The following is a 22,511-nucleotide window of genomic DNA, read 5'->3' as shown; positions in this document are numbered from 1 at the left end:
CCAAAACGGTCTATCTGTTAGAAAGGGGGATTGCCTCAGAGGACTCCTGCAGTCCCTGCCTTCCTCTACTCTGCCTGGTGGCCAGCCATGCCCTTTCTGCCTGTTCAATGCTCACTGTGCGGTGTGACCACCTCACTGAATGTGCTATCCATGGCTTGCGCAGCATCGCGGATGCTCCACAGTCAATCCACTCTCACTTCCAGCATCGAAATGTGGTTAGCCAGTAGCTGCAGATGACACACTTCCTGCAACTGAAACTTCCATGATTTGCCACATCGTACAGGAGGAGCATTTGACGGGTGCAAGCTCTCCTGCCATTAAGTCCTTTATTTACTCCCTTTTTACAAAACATTAAGCTATATAAGAACACTATTTATGTACCGCGCTAACACGCGCCGGCCGGCGGAGGCCCTTTGGCACCGGTTGGCACGCACCAATCACTCCAATGCCGGCCTAGCCACCGAACATGCGCAGGATTCCGCACCTTCCGGGTGGCCCGACGCCGGAGTGGTTCACGCCAGTCTTTGGCGCCGGTACGGCCCACCCCGCCGGATACCGGAGAATCCCGGCCATTGTGTTCAGCTCAGTGAGATGATACTGTTAATGGAAGGAACCAGGAGCTGAAGGAGCCAGGAGCTAAGCAGTCGGGTGTTAAGGTTCTCAGAAATAGTTTTTGGCGGGAAATGGAGCTCAGAAGGTTCCTGAGGGATACAGCCAGAGACTCTGCAATATTCTAACAGCGTCAGATCTCTTTCTTTCACGCAGTCTCAAAAGATCTCTCTTTCTCAAAGTGGAGTATCCAGGACATCTCTATACAGCAAACATTCCCGAGTCCGCTAACTGTATTTTCTTTTTTTTTAAATGATTGTTATTCAAATTTTTCAACAACAAATTTCCTCCCAACACTAAAATAAACAAGGCGTAGAAAAAACAGAAACAAAAGCCCCTTTCCCCCCATACAAAGCAATAAATTAACAACACAAAAAAAAGAAAAAAAAAGTAACATACACATAGTTACAAAACAAACCCCCTAAACAGACTGGTAGCCACCCCCCCCCCCCCCCCCCCCTCCCGGGATGCTGCTGAAATTGACTACCCTCTAACACTCTGCCAGGAAATCAAGAAAAGGCTGCCACCGCCTAAAGAACCCTTGCACCGACCCCCTCAGGGCAAACTTGACCCTCTCCAGTTTAATGAACCCAATAATGTCGCTGATCCAGGATTCCAGGCTCGGGGGCTTCGCGTCCCTCCACTGTAACAAGATCCTGCGCCAGGCTACTAGGGACGCAAAGGCCAGAATACCAGCCTCTCTTGCCTCCTGCACTCCCGGCTCCGATGCCACCCCAAAAATAGCGAGCCCCCAGCCCGGTTCCACCCTGGAACCAACCACCCTGGACAGGATCCCCGCCACCCCTTCCAGAAACCCTCCAAAGCCGAACACGCCCAGAACATATGGGTGTGGTTTGCTGGGCCTCCCAGACACCTCCCACACCTGTCCTCACCCCCAAAGAATCGGCTCAACCTGGTCCCAGTCATATGCGCCCAATGCAGCACCTTCAGCTGAATTAAGCTGAGCCGAGCGCAAGAAGAGGACGAATTCACCCTCCCCAGGGCGTCTGCCCACGTCCCCTCGTCGATCTCCCCCCCCACCTCCTCCTCCCATTTCACCTTCAGCTCCTCCACCGAGGCCTCCTCCTCCTCCTGCATCACCTGATAAATTGCCAAGATCCTACCCTCACCGACCCCGCTAACTGTATTTTCAAGTAGATTGTGACCCGAGATGGTTTTGTTGTTTGAGTGGAAATAAAGACAACAGTTAAGGGTTATTGTGTCACTATATTGATTAGCATTGTTTATGAGATAATTGTAAGTTGTTTTCTTCTGCGATGCTAAAGATTTTTTAATACTGTGTTAGTAATAAAGTATGTTTTCATATACCGTATCCCCATTTTGCATGAAATCAATCCTGAAGTGAGATATTCTTTCCTCACAGCTATACAATATTAAAATGAAATATTGGAGTTGTTGTCCATTATCATAGCAACTGTTGAGGTCTGATCCAGGATCATAATAGTAACATAGACGGGGTAGGCTAAATGACATGGGCGGCATGATAGCACAGTGGAAGAATAGTGGAGAACATGCCCCTGTCTACATCAATGGGAACAAAGTAGAAAGGGTCGAGAGCTTCAAGTTTTTAGATGTACAGATCACCAACAGCCTGTCCTGGTCCCCCCATGCCGACACTATAGTTAAGAAAGCCCACCAACAACTCTACTTTCTCAGAATACTAAGGAAATTTGGCATGTCAGCTACGACCCTCACCAACCTCTACAGATGCACCATATAAAGCATTCTTTCTGGTTGTATCACAGCTTGGTATGGAGCCTACTCTGCCCAAGACCACAGGAAACTATAAAAGGTTGTGAATGTAGCCCAGTCCAACACGCAAACCAGCCTCCAATCCATTGACTCTATCTATAATTCCCGCTGCCTCAGAAAGGCAGCCAGCATAATAAAGGACCCCACGCACCCCGGACCTACTCTGCCACCTTCTTCCGTCAGGAAAAAGATACCAAACTTTGAGGTCAGGTATCAACCGACTTAAGAACAGCTTCTTCCCTACTGCCATTAGATTTTTGAATGGACCTACCTCGTATTAAGTTGATCTTTTCTCTACACCTTGCTATAACTGTAACATTATATTCTGCAGTCTCTCCTTCCTTCCCTATGTACGGTATGCATTGTTTGCACAGCATGCAAGAAACAATACTTTTCACTGTATACTAATACATGTGACAATAATAAATCAAATCAAAACGTGCTGTTGCTTCACAATGCCAGGGTCCCATGTTCGATTCCCGGCTTGGGTCACTGTCTGTGCGGAGTCTGCATGTTCTCCCTGTGTCTGCGTGGGTTTCCTCCGGGTACTCCTGGTTTCCTCCTACAAGTCCCGAAAGACATGCTTATTAGGTAAATTGGACAGTCTGAATTCTCCCTCAGTGTACCCGAACAGGCGCCCGAGTGTGGCGAATAGGGGGTTTTCATAGTAACTTCATTGCGGTGTTAATGTCAGTCTACGTGTAACAATAATAAATATTATTATTATTATTAGATGTGTAGACTCTGCTGCTGCTGTTGTTTGCAGCTACTTCTACCAGGAGATCTGGTTGTTGTGGTATGTGTTATGATCCCAACTGATGTTACTGCTGGTCAAGTCAGATCCCAGAATGAAACCTGACTTGATAGATCCTAACTTTTTTTAAATCATGCAGGAAAATTACAAAACAAATTCACAGGAGTCTGCTGATGGACTTTTAATACACAGAAAAACATTTATCAAGCAAGAAAAATGAACTATTATACCATGCAAAAAAGCTTGGGAAGATCTCAAAACCAACTCAAGAAAATTATTCAAATATTCACTTTCCTTTCACCCCAGCTATATCTTTACAACACATACAAACTCAGAAAGATAAAATGATTTACCATACATAAATTATACTCTAATATTCAGGGTAAGTATGTGGTAAGTGTGAACCAACTGCTGAACTATGGTCCGATACACCACAGTCCAAAGTAAATGACAGATGTGGCCAAAGTAGATTTTATGAATTTCTCAAAACCCACCCAGGCACTTGTCACACCATGAGCCAATCAGACTCAATGAAACTCGGTCTTTCTCAGGAGGGTTTCCAATATCCACATTTGAAGAACTTGCTTTGGAAAGCTCTCCAGCGTCACTCCTGATTAGATGGCTTGAACAATGATCCACCTCCAGGGATTCTTCAGTCTTGTCTTCCGAGATTCCTTTCCCCTGAACCTCCAAATATGCTTCACCTTCCAAGCACACTTTCTGACCTTAGCCACGCCAAGCAGAACACCATTTCTCCAATGGGGTACCTGTGGCCTTATGGCCACATCGATCTTAGAGTGCCCTCTCAGATCTTCTGGACTGCTCTCAAACTTCAAGACTGCTCCCTGTAGCTCTTTCTTTAATTTGGAGCCATTTTCTCTGCCCCATCTTGCCTCAATGGGATCTATGTTTGGTCCATAATTTTGTCCCTGTCTGGGACTTTCTTCTGAGTCCTCTTTCTGTCCTGTTCCATAGTTTGGGACATTCTTGTTGGTTTGCGACCTTCTCCCTGTTTCCTTATCCATGCCCTTCTCCCTGGGACACCTTCTCTGGCTGAGAGGTAAGAAAACCTCGTGACGTCACCGCCGAGGGACAATGAAAATTGGGAAGCGCGATCTCGCCGGCAAGAATTGTGTTTCCTGATTCTCGCCCTATTTTTCTGCCCGCGACGCCGTTCTCTCCGACGGAAAACGCAGGTTGAAAATTGCTCCCAATGTTTTTCTGGTGGTCCTTTTAAGAACTGCAGTCTAGCCTCAATTAGGAACCAAAAGACTGAGCCGAGTGGCTTGGCTTGCTCCAGGAATGCTTTTTAAATAGGTGTAAGGACCTTCATTAAAGTATCCAGGTGGCCTTGTGCCTGTTTTAGGCAGCTAACTGAGATGCTTGTATATTTGCTCTCCCAAATGATGTTATTGTTTGTGGTATTAGCAGAAGAACCAATATGATATATCTTTGACACTATTTTAGAGCAATTGTTCAGCTATTTATTTACATAGTTTAAAGCCCTCACCAGAACAGTGGATGAAATAAGTGTGAGAATGCATCTATCATTTGTCCAGAAACACTGTTGACTGTAATTTATGGGTGCAATTTCTTACAATTAGTAAGGCATTGTGTGGAGTTGTGAAATTGTATGACTATCTCGACACACATTCAATTATAAACTGATTTAACGGATTGGAGGAAAAAAAACATTTCTACTGCCCTATGAAATTAAAACTGACAAAAAGCAAATTGCAAATAGGGCCTCATTTTAAAATCTGACCTAAGGCTCTAAGAATGTAAAAGAACTGTAATATATGGATCAGTGACTGAACATACAGCGAGGGACCTTTAGTGCTCTTAAGTAATGTGGAATTACATTAAGTTTATCATCTGGGAATTGTTTAATAGCTTTGGAAAATGCATCAGATTTTCAGCACCAGCAGGGGAGAATTGGCTATGGCCCATTTTCGAGCATGTATTTGGTGAATTGGCTGCTACCTGTGCCAGAAGCTGAGGGCCTAAGACAGGTCACAAACTAGGCCAGTAGGCCTCGCGATCATAATTGAAGCTTGTTACCGATGCTAGTTGAACATCCAGATGTTTCACAGTGATGTACTCCGGATCCATTGGTAATGTTAATGGTGACCCTCAGCTCTGTTCTGGGATGGTGGCAGGTACGAGAACAGGAGATGAATGAACTTGAATAGGCAACAGCTGGTATTGTTGTAGTAAAACAAAATCTTTCTGTTTTATTGCAGTCCCCCAGCAGTCTTTAGTGTCTAATTAGCCTGCAGAATAAGCTTAAAAAGCTGGGAGGTACATGCCAGGTGTAAACCCAATTTCGTAAAAGAATTGTGAACCATTTTTAGGTTACATTTAACATCTGCAAGGCACTTAGGGCGGGATTCCCTGATCCTGAGGCTAAGTGTTGACGCCGTCGGAAACGCCATTGCGTTTCTCGATGGTGTCAACATGGCCTCAGGAGCAGCAATTCTGACCAGTACAGGGAGCCAGCATGGCACTTGAGTGACCTACGCCGCTCCAGCTGTCGATTCCCAGCGTCAGATGGGCGCTGCGGGACTGCGCATTCAGTTTATCATCTGGGAATTGTTTAATAGCTTTGGAAAATGCATCAAATTTTCAGCACCAGCGGGGAAAATCTGCTGGGACCGGCGCCAATGTGCACATGTGCAGTGGGACCGGCGCCAATATGCGCATGCGCAGTGGCTCCCTTCTCCGCGCCGGCCTCAACGCAACATGGAGTAGGGCTACAGGGGCCGGCGCGGAACAAAAGAGACCCCAGCCCGAGAGGCCGGCCCGCCGATTGGTAGGCCCCGATCGCGGGCCAGGTCACAGCGGAGGCCCCCCCGGGGTAGGACCCGTCGCCCCTTCCCCCCCAGCACACCAGGCCGCCCCCAGATGCATCCAAACCGAGGTCCCGCCGGGTAAGAGCAGGTGTGAATCACGCCGGTGTGACTCGCTTTTTTTGTGTGGCCGCTCGACCCATCCCGGGCGGAGAAACATCGGGGGGCGGGGGGGGGGGGACCGTAGAGCGGCCTACGACCGGCACCGCGCCGAACGTGCCGGTGCCAATGGCACCGATTCTCCACTCTCTGGAGAATCGGTGGACCGGTGTCGGGGTGGCGTGGTGCAATTCCACCTGTCCTGCAAATTTCCCTGCCCTGGGTTAATACCTGTTGGAGGTAGCTGACAGGGACATGTAAATATCACCCAATCCAATCGGACATCGGATTGTGTTGCGTCAAAGTGTCTTATAGTCCTGCAAAACTGCTGCTTTATCGTTCCCAGTTTGCCTTTCAAAAGTGGGCAAAATGGGGTCCAATCTTGATTTGAATGCGCTGGCACTGTTTTTGAGATTACAGCCTGGAGTTTCTGTCAAGCTGTCCTGGCACTTTAGTGCAATTCACCTGGAATTGGCCAAACCAGTGCAAATGATTGTGGAATTTCAAGCCTAAGTTCCTTCCGATGCAAAATCAGTTTCTTCATTCTTTTGTACTGGTTTTAAAAGGAAGCTGAATCCACCCACATAATTGGCCACATCCTGAGGTCAAATTAGTCACCATTGTCAGTTCCCTCTAATTGTACTCACTTGCGGCTTTTGAGGAGGCTTTTAAAATTAAGCTGTTTTTAAAAGTGCAAAAGTATTGAGAGGCCCTTTTCAAAAGGTTTTACATATTAACAAGTAATAATTTCTGGAGGTTTGCATATTAAGGGCAGAAAACCTGACACCCCCCAGAAGTCAAGGCAGCCAGAAGCTGACTTGCTCCACACCAGCCTGCCCCACAGCCGTAACATGCGGTGTGCAGGTTAAATTGGCTGACAGTGGGATTTCCGCCCTTCGCTGGGCCGATAGATGCCGGGTGGCTGTTCAATCAGGCGTTGAGACCACAATCAGATCAGCCATGACCTTATTAATCGGTGGAGCAGGTTAGAAGGGCCGAATGGTGACTCTTGCTCCAAATTCAGATGTTTATATGTTCGTATGTCCCAGTGATCTTAACCCCACTCACCTCCAATCTGGGGCCTGCTCCATCTTGCTGCTCCTGGTTGGTTGCATTTCCAGAAGTGACTCCTACTCTCCAGCGGTGCTGCTGGGACTCAACAGTTGCCAGCCCTCTGATAGGCCAGCTCTTGGTGGTGAGATCTTTGCCATTACAGGGATGGAACCCCTGACGGCAGATGGGTCATTACCTGATGGACACAGATAGCACTGCGGTTGCCAGAAAAGGCACCACTGCCGACATTAATTTTACCCATTATTTGCCTGTGTTGAGTTTGCTAAATACAAGATTCTCACAGTACAAAGAACAAAGAACAAAGAAAATTACAGCACAGGAACAGGCCCTTCGGCCCTCACAGCCTGCGCCGATCCAGATCCTTTATCTAAACCTGTAGCCTATTTTCCAAGGATCTACTTCCCTCTGTTCCCCGCCCGTTCATATATCTGTCTAGATGCATCTTAAATGATGCTATCATGCCAGCCTCTACCACCTCCGCTGGCAAAGTGTTCCAGGCACCCGCCACCCTATGCGTAGAAAACTTTCCACGCACATCTCCCTTAAACTTTCCCCCTCTCACCTTGAAATTGTGACCCCTTGTAATTGACACCCCCACTCTTGGAAAAAGCTTGTTGCTATCCACCCTGTCCATACCTCTCATAATTTTGTAGACCTCAATCAGGTCCCCCCTCAACCTCCGTCTTTCCAATGAAAACAATCCTAATCTACTCAACCTTTTTTCATAGACAGCACCCTCCATACCAGGCAACATCCTGGTGAACCTCCCCTGCACCCTCTCTAAAGTTTCCACATCCTTCTGGTAATGTGGCGACCAGAACTGCCGCAGTATTCCAAATGTGGCCTAACCAAAGTCCTATACAACCGTAACATGACCTGCCGACTCTTGTACTCAATACCCCGTTTGATGAAGGCAAGCATGCTGTATGCCTTCTTATCCACTCTATCGACTTGCATTGCCACCTTCAGGGTACAATGGACTGGAACTCCCAGATCTCTCTGTACATCAATTTTCCCCAGGACTCTTCCATTGACCATATAGTCCGCTCTTGAATTAGATCTTCCAAAATGAATTCGATCTTCCAAAATTATCTTCCAGTAAGCTCACAGCGGCAACTGAAAAAGGTCTTGAGGTCACTGGCATAGGTAAATGAGGGATAGAAGACCTGTTTTAGGTTGCCTCACAGAAACTGGGTTGTGAAGGCTGGGGAAGTTTTGTGTTCTTCAGTGGCTATTGCAGCCTAAGTTTGGGGTGGCATGGTAGCACAGGGGGCAGCACAGTAGCACAGTGGTAGCACAGTTGCTTCATAGCCCCAGGGTCCCAGGTTCGATTCCCGGCTTGGGTCACTGTGTGGAGTCTGCACGTTCTCCCTGTGTCTGTGTTGGTTTCCTGCGAGTGCTCCGGTTTCCTCCCACAGTCCAAAAATGTGCAGGTTAGGTGGATTGACCATGCTAAATTGCTCTTGGTGTCTAACAATAAAAGGTTAGGTTGGGTTACTGGGTTACTGGGGTAGGATGTTCTGGGCTTAGGTAGAGTGCTCTTTCCAAGGGCTGGTGCAGACTCGATGGGCTGAGTGGCCTCCTTCTGCACAGTAAATCCTATGTTCTAAGTAGCATTCAAGATAACTAAAAATAGTTTTTTTTAAAAACCATCTCATGGAGTCAAGAGGAGTAACACTTCTGTTCCTGCCTCTGTAATACCCCTGACAACTGTTGCTGGCCACAATGGGCCTTGCACCCTCCCCCGCCGCCCCCAGCTATTGTCCCCCGACTCTCGGCACCTTGGCCCACAGCTGATAAGTCGTCTGGCATGTAACTAGTTGCTACAAAAGAAAAAGACCCATTTTCAAGCCCCCTTCCATGCCCTTGTGTGCAAGTTAATTGTAAATAAATTGATCTGAATAGTAATGCAGATTTCACTGGTGCCAGATTAGAACTGAGGCACAATTTTGAGCTGGCAGCTGGTGCAATTTAAATTCGATCAATAAATCCGGAACGGAAAGCTCGTCTCAGTAATGGTGACCATGAAATTATCATTGATGGCCAGCAAAACCCATCTGGTTTACTAATCTCCCTGAGGGAAGGCGATCTTACCTGGTCTGGTCTACATGTGATGAGCCGGCAGCACAAAGTTTCTGTGATGCTGATACCACTAGGTATGGGCCCAGGTTAATTATACATTGCGAAACTCCCACCCATTTTCATGTCTCCTTCCCCACCCTTGTGTGCAAGATAATTGTAAATAAATTGATCTGAATAGTAATGCAGGTAATATATCCTTGTCAGGTATGTTTTTCTCACAGTGGCTTAAAATCTGAAGGCATAGCTGGAAATTCCTATCTGTTTCATCACACTAAGATTAATGGAAGCTCTCCCTTTGTCCAGTAGATACTTCCTTTCTATGCATGCTAATTACAATGAGAAATGGTAGGTTTTCTTTTACAATTTAGCCCGAATGACGGTGTCAAGCGCTTCCAATCTTGTACGCCTAAGGCCAGATACAATTCATCATTTCCCTACATTACACTCACAATGTGGCTAAACATCAGTCTCAGATTAACATCTTCTTGTGCATCTGTTTTCCACTGATGCAGAATTCAAGGGTAAGTTTGTGCTTCAAGATCATTATCCTGTATGTCTCAGCTCGAAATGAATCCAGGTCCCAGAGGTAAAAACATAAATGTTATAACAGAGCACGCCTTGTCCTTCATGCATAGTTTTTGAGGTAATAGCTAGTTATCTATTCTGCATGCAGAAGAACATCTTTCCAACTTCTTTTGCCATTGATAAGTGAGAATACTTGGAAATCTGCATGAGTATCAGGTGTGGGATATAGTGCTCTAGGCATGGTAGTGGGTTGGGACTAAGATGGATCTCACACAATCAATATCATATTGCTGCTTAAACCACACTCAGTTTTTTTTCTTCTTTTTTTTATAAATTTAGATTAGCCAATTATTTTTTCCAATTAAGGGGCAATTTACCGTGGCCAATTCACCTACTCTGCACATTTTTGCGTTGTGGGGGCGAAACCCACGCAGACACGGGGAGAATGTGCAAACTCCACACTGACAGTGTCCCAGAGCCGGGATCGAACCTGGGACCTCAGCGCCGTGAGGCGGTTGTGCTAACCACTAGGCTACCGTGCTGCCCAAACCACACTCAGTTACACAAGTACTTTAATCAAAGTTTTATGCATTGTGGGGAATAACTGAAATGTTCTGCATTCTTGTTTCAAACTGATTACTATTAGTTGAGTTGGGGCTCACTGAGTTTTACCATAGTCATTAAACACATTTTCCCCTGGATCCCTCAGTACTGTAGTGATGCAGCGTCCTGAAGCCTTTCTTCACTGAATGCACTCCATGCAAACCTAAATATCATTTAAAATATTCCATGAAAATATACCGACTGCACACATACAAGATCAAATATGAGAAGTACTTCAAATTTCAATTCCGTCTGTGCGCTGGTAAATCCATCCTGTGGACTTGGACTTTAATATTAATATTGGGCTATCTTCCAATCTTCTCATAATTGTCGACTCCGAAGGTCTGATTTTGCAATTTGATTTGAGCAGTGGCTCGGAATACTCAGTGATTTCCAGAGGGAGTCATTAAGTACATTCTTGTCGGTAAATGATAAGGCTTTTGGTAACGAGAGACTGAGTGAATGAGAGCGGGATCAGGCGAAAAGGCATGGACTCTGCTTATTCTCCTGTTTCTGGGCCCCTCTTATCAACCCAGTTAAGCCTCTCTCAATACAAGTTATTTTTTCCCCCTTTCAAATTTCACCCATTAATTTTCTTTAGTTCTTCATGCTCAATCACAACCTTCATATATTTCAAATGTTTATCATTTTTATCCCTTACTGATGTTGTGTTGTCTGTTTCATTTATAAGGACGTCAGTCTTCTTCTGTGTCGGTTTTTATGATAGAGTTTACTGAACTGGGACGGAATTCTCTGGCCGTTGGGATTCGCTGTTCCGACGAGCAATGCACACCCCACCCATGGGTTTCCTGGTGGTATGAGGTGTCTTCAATGGGAAGTCCCATTGACAGCGGTGGGAACAGCGAATCCCACCAGTGAATGGCTCACGGCTGAGAAACACGACTGGGGGACCGGAGAATCCAGCCCTTGATCTTAACCACGCAGTGGTTAGCACTGGGACTGCGGCGCTGAGGACCAGAGTTCGAATCCCAGCCCTGGGTCGGTCACTGTCCATGTGGAGTTTGCACATTCTCCCCGTGTCTGCGTGGGTTTCACTCCCACAACCTAAAGATGTGCATGCTAGGAGGACTGACCACGCTAAACTGCCCCTTAAAAGTAAAAAAAAATAATTGGGTACTCTAAATTTATTTAAAAAAAAGATGTCTGCCACCAGAGACAGCTTTGTGGCATAGTCACAGGATTACGGAACGCCAGGGGTGTCAATCAGACTTCTTACATCTCAAAACCCCAAATCCCACCTTTCATATCGAGCAAAAGATGCAAACATTCCCCTTTTATTAGTAAACAAAGGGCTCATAGCCATGCGTGATCTTACATGACTGCGTTCCACAATTTACCCACTATTTGTATGCATTAACAACTGTTCATTCTAAGAGTCAGTCTTTGCACATGCATTGCAAATTTAGAGCAGAATTTAGAACAGGTTTTCCCATGTTGGAGGCAGCTCGCCATTAGTTGTCGGTGGGATTGGACTTACATTCCTCATCCATACCACCAGTGGGGAATCTAAAGCAGGGTTGAATGCAATGGGACCAGATGATCCAGCCAGTGGGAAGTGCTGAAGAATTATGTTCATTAATCTTTAAACCATGTACGTTTCTTAGTGGAACATGTACACATTGACATTGACTGTCTGCCTAGGTGATGTTCCTTGTCCATCAAGTGTCAAAGAATATGAAGAGACAAGTTGAAAATTGGGAACATTTTTATTTGAGACAAAATTTAGCTTTCAATTGAGAATAAAGGAGTGACACCAGGATAAAGATTAATCATTGAAATAAAAGTGAGTCAAGTGTATTCATAGATTCTGGAGTTCCATATTCATAGAATCACTACAGTGCAGAAGGAGGTCATTTGACCCATCGAGTCTGCACTGATCCTCCAAAATAACACCCTACCTAGGCCCACAGCTTTGCCCTATCCTCATAATCCCACCTAAACTACCCATCTTTGGACACCACGGGGCAGTTTTAGTGTGGCCAATTCACCTACAATCCTTTAGATTGTGGTAGGAAACTGGAGCACCCGGAGCAAACCCATGCAGAGATGAGGAGAACGTGAAAATGTCACACAGTAACTCAAGGCTGGAATTGAACCTGGGTCCCTGGGGCACTGTGAGGCAACAGTGCTAACCACTGGGCCAACGTGCTGCCCTTCTGAAAGAAAATGCCTTTTCTATCTTTCATATCACAGTAATGAATCGATGATATAAGGATCAACATTTCTTGCTAATTCGCCATCAATGCTTAAAATTATTCAATAATCTTTCTAGGTTCATGGTGCTCCTCAGATGATTCTTAATTAGCTTCAGCTTACTAGAGGACTTCTCAGCTGAAGCAATAGTCATGGGCACTGTCAAAGCACACTGAGCAATGTGTATGTTAGTGTTATATCTTTGTGTTCACTTCAAAGAGAAAAGGGCCGGAGGTGACCACACTCTGGATTCTTACAAACACGATGAGAGGTTTTATTAGGGATGTTACTCATACAGTCTAAGATGGAGAACTGAAGCCCGCACAAACCCTCTCTGCTGACATAACCACAAATCACGTTACCCTTTCCCAGCAGGATGTATTCTCTGATGCATAACAGTGAGGAAATAAATCTTCCAACTTCAGCTTTATGATTTTGTTCAGAATGTAAAGTGGAGACAGCAACTCCTCACTCAGATTTGCTCTGTGAATTTCTTTTAGATGCAATACTTCACCGATTAACTTTTCTTCCATCATGTCATCTTTGTAGCCTGTCACAGATTTCTTGCAGTCATTTGCAGTTAACTCATCAACTTATTCAAGATAAGTCCAAAGAAATTACAACATATCGTTTATTTGAAATATTGCCCGATCCCACTAATTTATGCCTTCACACACTTTGTGGGGAGGACTGGAAATACCTGCTGGAAGTCAGTAGTAGATCTTTTGTTGGTCTGTCTCTCCTGTCTACTTCCAGAAGATCAGATGATTTATGCCTTTGTATATGACCTTGTAAAATACTTCCTCTTTGAACATAGTTTCTGCCGTTTTGTCTTCAACTTCAGTGTCTGGCTTATTTTCATCAAAAAATATGTTGTGATTCTGTAAGTGTGGATCAATGCTTACGTCAATGACAATAATCTTTGCTTCCCTATAAACTGAAAGCCACCGATGTCTCGAAGTCTTTAGATTGGTCCCTAGGTCATCCAAATTCCTCATTTCAATGTCCATGGTAACATTCTGAGATTGTATCACATGGTCCACTGGACATGCTGTGTTCAGAACATTAAACCAGAAGGCTGCCATTAAAGCACATTGGAAAGATGATGCATTATTGATAGCACTAGCCATTTCCATCTTGGCCTTGTGAAACTCTTGCGATTTTAGATCTCTTTGAGGGTGACAGGAATGCCTGGAAAATGATCGGCAAAGGGGCGGGCACTGGCTGCTCTGTCCCTGATAAATCGTGAGCCCGAGCTCTTTGTTTCTGGGCTTTTATCACCTTAGTTACATGGGGGCAGCAGGGTAGCATCGTGGTTAGCATAAATGCTTCACAGCTCCAGGGTCCCAGGTTCGATTCCCGGCTGGGTCACTGTCTGTGTGGAGTCTGCACGTTCTCCCCCTGTGTGCGTGGGTTTCCTCCGGGTGCTCCGGTTTCCTCCCACAGTCCAAAGATGTGCGGGTTAGGTGGATTGGCCATGCTAAATTGCCCGTAGTGTCCTAATAAAAGTAAGGTTAAGGGGGGGTTGTTGGGTTACGGGTATAGGGTGGATACGTGGGTTTGAGTAGGGTGATCATGGCTCGGCACAACATTGAGGGCTGAAGGGCCTGTTCTGTGCTGTACTGTTCTATAAACTTCTGTTCTATGTTCATGAAGACCTAGGATGAGACAAAACTCAATTTGCCCAAAAGAAGCACCATTATTAACATCACCGTATGTCTCACCCTGAACAAAGAGTCTTCTCTCTCCTGCTGGAATGATGACATCAAGGACTTTCATGAGAAACACCCGACCTTTATTTGTTTTGGACTGAATGCTTTGCATTAACTGATCATCAATGCCAGACTTGTCTATCGAGCACATTTCAAACTGACACCATTCAAAATGACACTTTTTTATGATGTGTGCCATTTTCGTGCCCTGGGAAGTGATAATCGTGGGTTTTATTCATTTAAATTCTTTACCAAGCCCACCCGTTGTTAAGGAAGAGGCATCGGGTGTCTGACCCTTGCAGAAAAGAATCGGCAGCGGAAGGAAAATGAGAGATAAACAAAATGTGGGTCTTGTTTCTCAGCTGCACCAGTTGATCTTTGGAAAGCTGAAAATGGAAACCATTGCCCTCTACAGTCTGAGGGGATTTGATTAGATCCAATAAAATATTCAATCTGTTAATCAGGAGCATCTACAGGGAGGATGTCCGTAGATCCCCGAAGGTAGCAGGACAGGTGGTTAAGAAGGCATATGGAATACTTTCCCTTATTAGCTGAGGCATACAGTATAAGACATGATGTGGAGATGCCGGCGTTGGACTGGGGTGAGCACAGTAAGAAGTCTTACATCACCAGGTTAAAGTCCAACAGGTTTGTTTTGAATCACTAGCTTTTGAAGCACAGCTCCTTCCTCAGGTGAATGGCTGGAAAATTGCAGCGATGAGGAAAGATTGGGTCGCCTGGGGTCCTTTGGAATGGAGAAGCTGAAGATAAATCTGGAGTACTGTTTACAGTTCTGGGGTGGGATTCTCCGACCCCCCGCCAGGTCGGAGAATCGCCGGGGGCCGGCATGAATCCTGCCCCCACCGTCTCCTGAAGTCCCCAGCACAAGAGATTCGGCGGGGGCAGGAATCACACCATGCCTGGCGGCAGGTCGCCCCCGGTGATTCTCCGGCTTGCGATAGGCTGAAGTCCCGCCGCTATCATGCCGGTCCTGCCAGGGGGAATCAAACCACCTACCTTACCGGCGGGGCGGACTCTGGGGTCCTGGGGGGGGGGGGGGGATGCGGAGTGATCTGGCCCCAGGGGGTGCCCCCACGGTGGCCTGGCCCGTAATCGGGCATTCGCCATAGTCTTCACGATGGGGGACACAGAAGTGACCCCCTCTCCTGCGCATGCGCAGGAATGACATCAGCAGCCGTTGACGCTCCGGCACATGCGCGGACTTCCGACGGCCGGCGAAGTCCCTTTGGCCCTGGCTGGCGTTGCTCCAAAGGCCGTTCCCATCGGCCGGCGGGGCACCAACCACTCCGGCGCGGGCCTAGCCCCTCAAGGTTAGGGCTTGGAATTCCACACCTTTGGGGCAGCCCGCGCCGGAGTGGTTCATGCCACTCCATCCCGCCGGGACCCCTCGCTCCGCCTGGTAGGGGAGAATCTCGGCCCTGGTCTCTTTATTTAAGAAAGGATGTATATATGTTGGAAGCAGTTCAGATGAGGTTTACTAGACTAATACCTGGAATGGATGAGTTGTCTTATGAGGAAAGGTTGGATAGTCTAGGTTTGTATCTGCTGGTGTTTATTTTTTTTTAAATATAAATTTAGAGTATGCAATTATTTTTTACAATTAAGGGGCAATTTAGCATGGCCAATCCACCTAGCTTACATCTTAGGGTTGTGGTGGCGAGATCCATGCAGACACGGAGAGAATGTGCAAACTCCACACGAGCAGTGACGCAGGGGCCAGGATCAAACCCGGGCCCTCAGCGCCGTGAGTCAACAGTGTTAACCACTAGGCGACCGTGCTGTCCATATCTGTTGGAGTTTTGAAGAGTAAGAGGCGACTTGATTGAAACCAATAACATCGTGAGAGACCTTGACAGGGTTGATGTAGAAAGGATGTTTCATCTTGTGGGAGAATCTAGGATTTGGGGTCACTTTTTTAAATCATACAGAAGAAGACAAAATAAGTGCATTTAAGACAGAGATGCGGAGAAATATTTTCTCACAGGACTATGGGTTTTTGGAACTCTCTTCTTCTAAACGCAGTGGAAGCAGGGTCTTTGACTATTTTGAAGTCAGAACTAGATAGATTTTTTTTATCAGCAATGAGGTGAAAGACTATCATGAGTAGGTGGGAATGTGGCATTGAGCTAACAATCAGATCCGTCGCAATCTTATTGAATGATGGAGTAGGCTCAAAGAGCTGAGTGAAATACTCCTGCTCCTAATTTGTTTGTTTGTAAGTTGTTGGGAAGGACCTATTTGCCTTAGCAGAGTGGTCAGTGACTAAGGGCCATGGATCCAAAGTGATTTGTAGAAGGATTAGAAGGGAGATGAAGAAAATAAATTTTCACCAGAAGGCGATTGGGTCTGGAATTCACTGCCTGAAAGGATAATAGAGGCAGAAACCTTGAAATCTTTTATAAGTAAGGTGTTGAGCTGTGAAGCTGAAGTCCCGTAGCCTCCAGGACTGCAGACCAAGCGCTGGAAAAATAAATTAGGCTGGGGGGGGGGAGAGAGTGCGAAGGGGTTGCTTTTTGGCAGGTAGAGAAGCAATGTTCTGACATTTTCTAATTACCTGAAAATGAGTAATGTGCAGAGTTGTGGGAAGGGCAGGGGAGAGCCGGTATGGGAATTGCTCCTTCGGAGAGCCAGCATGGACACGATGGTCAAATAATTTTCTTCTGTGGGCTGCAACTATTTCATGCTGATTCCGTGACTCAGTTTCAAGAAGTTGTAGGAGAGACAGAGGGGGTGGGGTTGTTTGTGTTGAACCAATATCGTGTTATCCTTTTCTATATTTGTATAACTTTGATCTTTGATATCCAAATCACCAGAAATAGTGGGGAAACTTCATCTAAAATTGCAATGACATTATCTGCATTTTCTTCACTACTTCTCTTGGTGCCAACTTGAAACATTGCTCTGGCACACTTGTTCACCTTGGTATCTCTTGTCTGTCTTTCCTTTCTTTTTGTGCACCAGATTTGTAGTGGTATAATCCAATTCTAGACATCATCACAATTTCAACACTGGCTTCGACTGACGACTTCACAGTTCACAGCCCTGAACTTCAATCAATTAAAGTACAATCAGGTAATTAAAACCAATTATAGGAAGCACCCAAGGCCATTTGAATTGCAGCAACAAGCTGTGGAAATAAACCAGCAACTGACCTGTAAGTAGTTTTTGATCACTTTAAATGACAGTAGAGGTGAGGACAGCACAGGACAGTACAGGATTGGAGCGAGCATGGTCCATGATGAAAACATGTGTTTAGCTGTGAGAGGTCAAGGGGTCTCGTCGCACCTAAAACTCCCAATTTTGCTCCCCGTCCTCGCATTTGGGTGCCAGAATCATAGATTCCCTACTGTGCAAAAGGGGGACATTTGGCCCATTGAGTCTGCACCAGCCCTCTGAAAGAGCACCATACCTCGGCCCAATCCCCCAAACCCTACTTAAACATAGGGCAATTTAGTGTGGCCAATCCACCTAACGTGTCCATCTTTGGACTATGGGAGGAAACTGGAGCATCCAGAGGAAACCTATGCAGATAGGGGGAGAACGTGCAAACTCCACACAGTCACCTGAGGCCTGAATCGAACCCGGATCTCCGACTCTGTGAGGCAGCAGTGCTAACCACTGCGCCACCATGCTGCCTTACAATAATTATTCCACTGTACAAGAATTGTACAATAACTCCGTACAATAGCAACATTGACCAAAGGAGTACTTCACAGTTGCACTTTTGTGAGGTTGTGAAAGGCAGTCTGTGAACCAATTGGCAGGCAAAGTGAAAGCAGGGCTACACCATGGACTTGGGGTCAGCGCTGACCCACCCATTCATGCGTGGCAGATTAGTTTCTAGGCTTCTTTGCTGCTGAGCACTTTCTCGCACTATCATTCCGCCTCACACAATTCCAAATGTCTCTTCTTGCCACATGCTGAGGAACTCATAACCAAATTTACATTCCTCTGATTAAAAACTTCCAATATATTGAGTTAATCTTCGCAAAGTGATGTGAATAAATTTATGTGAAGTAACTTATCACAACATGATGCACGATCAATTGCACAAAGACGAGAGTTGGATACAATTGAGGCTTTAATAAACTAAGATGTGTGGCCTCCTACAGCAGCTGGCGAAATGGCTGCTGTACAAGGAGCACACATATTTATACTCCGCCTACTGGGGGAGCCAGCAGGCAGGGAACTACCCCCATACCTGTAGTATAGGGCTTTGCCACAAATCACCTAATATACACATCAGTGGTGACTACCACATTCACCCCCTGTTAAAAATTGAGTCCGGCGGGGGATGATGGAGAACTATATATAAGTACATGTTTTTAAAATACAGAGAGAGAAAAATTGAGTCCAGCAGGGCAAACCAAGTCGGGAGCGACACCCCGGAGGTGGACTTCCTAGGGAAGGCAAAGAGACATTCATGGGATGTGTCATTAGTCGCAGTGCATAGGAGCAACCGAATGGAGTGTAGTGCATGGGGGAGGACTTCCTGCCAGCTGGAAGACGGGAGATTTCTTGACTGCAGGGCCAGCTGGACAGCCCTCCAGACCATCCCATTCTCCCTCTCCACCTGCTGGTTTCCCCAGGGGTTATAGCTGGTCGTCCTGCTCGAGCCGTTACCCTCGTTGAGCAGGAACTGACACAGCTCATCGCTCATGAATGAGGATCCCCTGTCGCTATGGACGTAGGCGGGGAAGCTGAACAGAGCGAAGATGGTGTTGAGGGCTTTGATGACGGTGGCAGACGTCTTATCAGGGCATGGGATGGCGAAGGGGAATCTGGAGTACTTATCGACCACACTGAGGAAGTACGTGTTACGGTCGGTGGAGGGGAGGGGCCCTTTGAAGTCCACGCTGAGCGTTCAAAGGGGCGGGCGGCCTTCACCAGGTGCGCACGGTCTGGCTGGTAGAAGTGCGCTTTGCACTCCGCACAGACCTGGCAGTCTCTGGTGATTGCCCTGACCTCCTCGACGGAGTAGGGCAGATTGCGGGCCTTGATGAAGTGGTACAAACGTGTGACTCCCGGGTGACAAAGATCGTCGTGCAGAGTCTGGAGGCGGTCCACATGTGCGCTGGCACATGTACCTCGGGATAGGGCACCGGAGGGGGGGGGGGGGGGGGGGGGGGTGTCTCGTTGAGCTTACGGGGGCGATACAAAATCTCGTAGTTGTAGGTGGCGAGCTCGATCTTCCACCTCAAGATTTTATCGTTTTTGATCTTGCCCCGCTGTGTGTTGTTAAACATGAAGGCTACCGACCATTGGTCAGTGAGAAGAGTGAATCTCCTGAAGGCCAGGTAATGCCTCTAACGCCGCACAGCTTCAACGATGGCTTGGGCCTCTTTTTCGACAGAGGAGTGCCGAATTTCGGAGGCATAAAGTGTTTGTGAAAAGAATGCCACGGGCCTGCCTGCCTGGTTGAGTGTGGCGGTTAGAGCGATGGCTGATGCATCACTCTTGACTTGAAACGGTAACGTCTAGTCAACAGCGTGCATCGCGGCCTTGTAGATGTCGGCCTTTATACGGTTGAAGGCCTGTTGTGCCTCGGCCGACAGGGGAAACAGAGTGGATTGAATGAGTTGACGGGCTTTGTCCGGATAGTTGGGACCCACTGGGCGTAGTAAGAAAAGAATCCTAGGCATCATTTGAGGGCCTTGGGGCAGTGGGGGAGGGGGAGTTCCATGAGGGGGCGCATGCGGTCGGGATCGGGCCCCAGAACTCTGTTCTGAACCACATAGCCGAGGATGGCGAAGTGGTTCATGCTGAATACGCACTTCTCCTTGTTATAAGTTAGGTTGTGGAATGTGGCGGTGTGGAGAAATTTGGCATGGTTGGCGTCATGGTCCTGCTGATCATGGCCGCAGGCAGGGAACTACCCCCGTACCTGTAGTATAGGGCCTTACCACAAATCACCTAATATATACATCAGTGGTGACTACCACACAACACTGGAGCGATCTGCAACATTTCTGTTGAAGATTAATATGCTTTCTCCTTTTGGATAAACTATCTCGGATAAAATGTATCCCCGTCCTCCAGGCCCTGAGTAAGAGAGGATCATAGGGTGAAGTTTACTGATAAGAGGTAAGGAGATGAGTTTAACCTGAGACAGAAAAGCCATGAAAAACAATCACTTTTCAGGGACACGTTGTTCAAATCTGCAGGAGGAGATCGGAAACGAGAGTTAGCTCCAATTAATTAAATCTATCAGAGCATGGATACTAGGCGCTGGATTGTTGATGGAGAGCCTCCCTGGTCATTGTGAAAATGACAGGCAAGCCCAAACACCAGGGGCTGCATTCTCTGTCGGTGGGATCCTCCGCTTCACCAGCAGCGTACGTACGTGCGCAGATTTCCCACGGGCGTGGGGGTGCCCACAATGGGAAACCCCATTGACCGGCTGGTGAGATGGAGGATCCCGCTGTCAGCGGGGATGCGCCGCACCAGGAAACGGGTGCAGCGGGACGGAGAAACCCGCCCCAGAAATCCTGCTCTCAAACTCAGCACCTACCATTTCCATTGGGATAAGAAAGGGATAGGATCACATTTTGTAAGTGTACATTTTGCGGAGGCAGCTGCCCACAGAAATTGTGGGTGTGATTTAACGGAAATGAAACAGAGTCCCATGTTGTGCTTGTTTAGCCGGGTATTGAGGTCTGGCCTAAGATTGTCATACTACCAAAACGACTACTTAAATGCTTATGAGGCCTGGTCATAGACACATATAAGTAAATAGAAGATAGGAGCAGGAGGAGGCCTTTTGGCCCTTCGAGCCTGCTCTGCCATTTATCACGATCATGGCTGATATCCAGCTCCATAGCCCAATCCTGCTTTCTCCCCATAACCTTTGATCCCATTCACTCTAAGTGCTGTATCCAGCCATCTCTTGATGTTTTAGCATCAACTACTTCCTGTGGTAATGAATTCCACACTCTCACCACTCTTTGGGTGAAGAAATGTCTCCTCAGGGGCAGCACGGTGGCCTAGTGGTTAGCACAACCGCCTCACGGCGCTGAGGTCCCAGGTTCGATCCCGGCTCTGGGTCACTGTCCGTGTGGAGTTTGCACATTCTCCCAGTGTCTGCGTGGGTTTCGCCCCCACAACCCAAAAATGTGCAGAGTAGGTGGATTGGCCACGCTAAATTGCCCCTTAATTGGAAAAAATAATTGGCTAATCTAAATTTAAAAAAAAAAAAGAAATGTCTCCTCATCTCCGTCCGATATGGTTTACCCTGAATCCTCAGACTGTGACCCCTGGTTCTGGACACACCCACCATCAGGAATATCCGCCCTTCATCTACGCTGTCTAGTCCTCTTAAAATTTTATAAGTCTCTGTGAGATCCCCCCTCATTCTTCTGATCTCCAGGGAAAACAATCCCAACCTAGTAAATCTCTCCTCATATGCCATCCCTGGAGTCGGTCTGGTAAACCTTCGCTGCACGTCAGGGAAGGTGACTCTGCGGGGAGTGGGAGAGGAGTGATTGGTGTACCTAGTGTGAGAATAAAGAGAGTTGTATCCTGTCAGCTGAGCCTCTTGTGGAGTCTTTGCCTCCGTCTACAACACTGTCCTAGGAGCTATAACAGTGTATTTGAAACCAAACAGAAGATCGAAGACTCCGAAGAATAAGAGGGAGATATTGACCAAAGAGTTAGTAATGGGAAGTTTCAGTCCAGTGATGAATGTGCTGGTCACTGAGTCCTTCAATTGTGCTGTATTAGCCAACGGATGTACATTTCCGTATAAATGAAATAGACTAGTTGAAACGTTACCTGGAAACTTTAAGTGACAAAAATGCGAACAAGGTTAAGGAATTTGGAAGCTCCAAAAGTTGCAGATTTGGGGATGATAATACCCTTAAATCACTGAAAGAGTAGTGATTCCTTGTAAAATCACCAGAAGAAATAATCTTATTAGCACGGATGTCATATCCAGAAAATACCTTTACTATTGAACCGAACATCGATGAAGAAAACACAAGTGGAACTTGACATGGAAAATGACAAGGCCATCGTATTTGGAAAAATTGTGGACTTACAATTTACACATTCAGGAGACTTTTGTATTCCTAATTTTTTTTGCAAAGAAATTAAGGAAGTACTGTTAGCATCAGGGAAGAGGGGTCCAGAAGTCAAAAAGTTGATTCTGTTAAAGTTACATAAGCAACTTGCCCACCTATCTTCCCAAATATTAAAGAT

Source organism: Scyliorhinus canicula, chromosome 12 (assembly GCF_902713615.1).
Source record: "Scyliorhinus canicula chromosome 12, sScyCan1.1, whole genome shotgun sequence".
Classification (NCBI taxonomy): domain Eukaryota; kingdom Metazoa; phylum Chordata; class Chondrichthyes; order Carcharhiniformes; family Scyliorhinidae; genus Scyliorhinus; species Scyliorhinus canicula.
The sequence above is the reverse complement of the archived record's forward strand: the minus strand, read 5'-3'. Positions refer to the sequence as shown.